At 45.9% G+C, this 5,217-nt stretch overlaps 1 long non-coding RNA gene across 1 annotated transcript; it reads right to left on the bottom strand.

Annotated features, from left to right (window-relative positions):
* Positions 1-3,992: 3,992 nt before the first annotated feature.
* Positions 3,993-4,878, bottom strand: LOC119297615. Its single transcript, XR_005145688.1, has 2 exons — positions 4,524-4,878; positions 3,993-4,442 (listed from the first exon to the last, which is right to left on the bottom strand). It is a non-coding gene; the product is annotated as an uncharacterized LOC119297615 (long non-coding RNA).
* Positions 4,879-5,217: the final 339 nt, after the last annotated feature.

Here is a 5,217-nt window from a genome sequence, read left to right as displayed (position 1 = left end):
GAGACATAGAGATTTGCAAGATACATACGGATCTGAATATAGCAGACCCGTTGACTAAGCCTCTTCCACAAGCAAAACATGATAAGCACCAAAGCTCCATGGGTGTTAGAATCATTAGTGTGTAATCTAGATTATTGACTCTAGTGCAAGTGGGAGACTGAAGGAAATATGCCCTAGAGGCAATAATAATGTTATTTCCTTATATCATTATAAATGTTTATTATTCTTGCTAGAATTGTATTATCCGGAAACATAATGCTTGTGTGAATACATAGACAAACCAAACGTCACTAGTATGCCTCTACTTAACTAGCTCGTTGATCAAAGATGGTTATGTTTCCTAGCCATAGACATGTGTTGTCATTTGATTAATGGGATCACATCATTAGGAGAATGATGTGATTGACATGACCCATTCCATTAGCTTAGCACCCGATCGTTTAGTATGTTGCTATTGCTTTCTTCATGACTTATACATGTTCCTATGACTATGAGATTATGCAACTCCCATTTACCGGAGGAACACTTTGTGTGCTACCAAACGTCACAACGTAACTGGGTGATTATAAAAGAGCTCTACAGGTGTCTCCAAAGGTAAATGTTGGGTTGGCGTATTTCGAGATTAGGATTTGTCACTCCGATTGTCGGAGAGGTATCTCTGGGCCCTCTCGGTAATGCACATCACATAAGCCTTGCAAGCATTGCAACTAATGAGTTAGTTGCGAGATGATGTATTACGAAATGAGTAAAGAGACTTGCCGGTAACGAGATTGAACTAGGTATTGAGATACCGACGATCGAATCTCAGGCAAGTAACATACCGATGACAAAGGGAACAAAGTATGTTGTTATGCGGTCTGACCGATAAAGATCTTCGTAGAATATGTAGGAGCCAATATGAGCATCCAGGTTCCGCTATTGGTTATTGACCAGAGACGTGTCTCGGTCATGTCTACATTGTTCTCGAACCCGTAGGGTCCGCACGCTTAAGGTTTCGATGACAGTTATATTATGAGTATATGCTTTTTGATGTACCGAAGTTTGTTCGGAGTCCCGGATGTGATCACGGACATGACGAGGAGTCTCGAAATGGTCGAGACATAAAGATTGATATATTGGACGGCTATATTCGGACACCGGAAGTGTTTCGGGTGATTTCGGAGAAAACCGGAGAGCCAGAGGGTTACCGGAACCCCCCGGGAGAAGTAATGGGCCATATGGGCCTTAGTGGAGAGAGAGAGAGGGGCAGCCAAAGGTGGGCCGCGCGCCTCCTCCCCCCCTGGTCCGAATTGGACTAGGAGAGGGGGGCGGCGCCACCCTTTCCTTCTTCCTCCCCCCTTCTTTCCCCCTCCTAGTAGGAGTCCTACTCCTACTAGGAGGAGGACTCCTCCTAGCGTGCCAATAGGGGCCGGCCGGCCTCCTCCCCTTGATCCTTTATATAAGGGGCAGGGGCACCCCTAGAGACACAAGTTGATCCACGTGATCATATTTTTAGTCGTGTGCGGTGCCCCCTTCCACCATAATCCTCGATAATATTGTAGCGGTGCTTAGGCGAAGCCCTGCGACGGTAGTATATCAAGACCGTCACCACGCCGTCGTGCTGACGGAAGTCTTCCCCGACACTTTGCAAGATCGGAGTCCGGGGATCGTCATCGAGCTGAATGTGTGCTAGAACTCGGAGGTGCCGTAGTTTCGGTGCTTGATCGGTTGGGCCGTGAAGACGTACGACTACATCAACCGCGTTGTGCTAACGCTTCCGCTGTCGGTCTACAAGGGTACGTAGATCACACTCTCCCCTCTCGTTCCTATGCATCACCATGATCTTGCGTGTGCGTAGGAAATTTTTTGAAATTACTACGTTCCCCAACAGAAATGTCTTATGAACCGGGATTTCGAGCTTGATCGGGTTGTTTCGGGATGGAGGACTTTCCTCCACTGATCGTGAGAGTTTGTGATGGACTAAGTTGGGACACCCCTGCAGGGTTATGTGGAAGATGAGAGTTTTTTAATATCCGGTTGTAGAGAACTTGACACCAGATCCGAATTAAAATACACCAACCGTGTGCGTAACCGTGACCGTCTCTTTTCTAGTGAGTTCGAGAAGAGAACACGGTGGGGATATGTTTGACTCGTAAGCAGTTCAGGATCACTTCTTGATCATTAATAGTTTGCGATTGTTATGTGTACTTTCTCTTCTTATTCTTGTACTCGTAAGTTAGCCACCATACAAATGCTTAGTGCCTGCTGCAACCTCGCCACTTATCCATTCCATACCCATTAAGCTTTGCTAGTCTTGATACCCGTGGTAATGGGATTGCTGAGTTCTCGTGGCTCACAGATTACTACAGCCACAGTTGCAGGTACAGGTAATGCAATGATCTGACGCGAGAGCGATGCTTGCTTGTTTTGGAGTTCTTCTGCTTCTTCTTCCTCATTCAAGGGATAGGTTCCGGGTCGGGAACCTGGGATTAGTAGGGTGGATGTCGTCTTCTTTTTCGTGGGATTTCATCCGTAGTCGGATCCTGCTCTTCTGTATGATGATTGATATGTATTGATGTACTGGTGTATTCATGTTGTAGCTTGTGACGAGTGTAAGCCTTTATCTTGTATTCTCATCTATTCAGTACATGGTATGTTGTAATGATATCCGCCTTGGTAGGCGCTCAAAATGCGGTTGTGCCCCAATCATGAGTTCATCACGTGATTGGCATAGAATCACGTCTTGGGCGCTACATTATGATTGGAACTATTACCAAGCATCTGTAACCAGTAACCTTCATTAAGGTAAAACCCAACCGTAGCATTAAGATATATTGGTCCCCCTTTAATCCCGTATGAATCAATTTCTATGGTAGGAAGAAACTTATGTCACTCTTGCCCTTCAATGCATAGTCCTATCAACATACAACTAACCATATGGTGTGATCCACACGTGCGCTCATATGATGGGCACCAAAGGACGTCAACATAACCACAAACAAATTAAGCCAATCATAGCAATTCACCAAGTACTCATAGGGCACCACGACCACGAAGAAGCCGGCATGTCCGCGGGCGCCGCGGACAGCTTGAAAGAGTAGTGCACGGTAGGTCGCCGTTACTTGTGTCCCAGGAAGGCCACCGCTCCTCCCCTCCCGTCGACGCCAAGCTTGGTGGGATCACCATCTTCGGTCGATTAGTCGCTTGGCGGCAATGAGGAGGCGGACAGCTTCACTTCCCGGGCCTCTGGAGAAGGAGGTCATGGAGGCAGAGCTGGAGAGCACCAAGGCAGATCTGGAAACACTAAAGCTTCAGTTCTCTTGGTTCATGGCCAGATACGGGGAACGGGTGCCGACGACCATTTAGATTAATTATACCTAGCCGGACGAGCTCCATTTAGTTGATGTAAATGTAATGAAATCCGTCATATTTAGATGAAATCCTTTATGTTTATATGAAATCCGGTCGTGTTTGATCGAATTTTGTCGGGTTAGTTTGAGTTGTTGTGAAAATGTATGCAACTACGATTGGATGGCTGCCTCCCGCATCCGTGTCTGCGGACTGGCCCCCCTGTTCGCGGATGGATGTGGAAAGAAATTTGCTAGTTGTCATTGGAGATGCCTTTATCGGGATCATAGTTCCAAAATGGGTGGGGTCGCGTCCCGCGTATAGGCGTTCAAAAGACGAAAATCAGCTTCTGAGTCCATAGGCTCATCTACACCCTCGCTGGCAAAAAAAATCAAAACAAATACTAGAAAAATTCCAAAAAAATTACATGGTAGATAATTTGATACGTGATGTCCGCTCTAATTTTAAGATTATTTGAACATCCGAGTAGCTGTCGGTAAAGAAGACAAATTTGGGGTCCCTAAAAAAAGTTTACTGTCCATACATTATCCTGATCTAATTTGTCTTTTTACCAAGAATTGCTCAGATGTTTAAATGATTTAAAAATCATAGCGGACCTCACACACTAAATTTTCTACCGCGCAAAAAAAATTAGAATGTTGATCTAGGAACTTGGCCAGATCGGAGATCGCTTTGACTCAAACCATGCACAATGGCAGTGGCGGCCAGTACGGCACATGACATGAATATTGATAGTAAGACCTCGTCAGGTGTCTGGCAACTATCCCTAGTCGACTGACCTAGCCTGTTCCCCATTTTAATTACTATACATACTACTGTATAAAAAATAAAACCAAGGATTGTGTCAGTCCAAGTATTCTTGCCCATGAAAAAAGTGTGGATGCACTGTACAGCTAAATGAACCGAAGCACATGAATCCTGGTTCAGCGAGTCATCTCCTGAACCTAAGCATGGCGTCTCTCACTGAGCAGAGCTACGGATACCAGCAGAGCAATCTGTTCGTCCTCTGTACACGAGGCGCCGATGCAGGGAGTGATGAACCGATGGCGATTCGTTGTCCCGCATGTGGAAGGCCTCTCTTGATCGAACGGCTCCTGCTGCATGCAAAAAATTAACAGATCAAATAAGAGTTCACCAAAGGAGAGGCAGGGAAGAAGTCCAGTTGAAGTGAAGACTTGAGAAGAGATGAGAGGCTGGCATGAAGGGTAAGAGCCACTCGGGCTAGCCAAGGAGACTGCCTGATGTGCATAGTAGTGAGAGACCGATCCACCAGAGAGAAAGAGATCCCATTCACAGCCACAGGCAAGTCATCCTTGGCTACCAGAAGAAGCCATTACCACCATGCAACGCCCCTCTCTCTCTCTCTCTCTCTCTCTCTCTCTCTCTCTCTCTCTCTCTCTCTCTCTCTCTCTCCCCTCCCTTCTACATAGAAGACTTCCCTAATCTGGGTTGGTTGCTGTTATGGCATTGCCACCTTCAATGTCTTCTCCTATTTATCGTACCTCAAAGGTGCCATTCTAAGCATCTCATAGCTAAAAAAATTGCCATTCAAAAGCTAACGACCAAATAAAAGCAGCCCATGCCGATACAGGCTGGCCGGATCAGACCAAATCTAGATCTTTCCCTCATTTGGAAAAATTCCGAGAATCCGGCCGCAGCGATTCGTGCGGCCCATGCTGCACGGATAATGTATCTATCTATCTATCTAATCTGCAAGTTGACTCAATCGCAAAAGCGTAGATGGCTCGGTCTGGAAAATGGAACTTTGATTGGAACCTTGATGAGAATATAACATCGGATAATTCAGTACGCACCCCATCAAATTACTGCTTGCCATCTGTTTATTACTCTCTCTGTTTCATAATATAA

Source organism: Triticum dicoccoides, chromosome 5A, assembly GCF_002162155.2.
Source record: "Triticum dicoccoides isolate Atlit2015 ecotype Zavitan chromosome 5A, WEW_v2.0, whole genome shotgun sequence".
NCBI lineage: Eukaryota > Viridiplantae > Streptophyta > Magnoliopsida > Poales > Poaceae > Triticum > Triticum dicoccoides.
The sequence above is the reverse complement of the archived record's forward strand: the minus strand, read 5'-3'. Positions and strand labels throughout refer to the sequence as shown.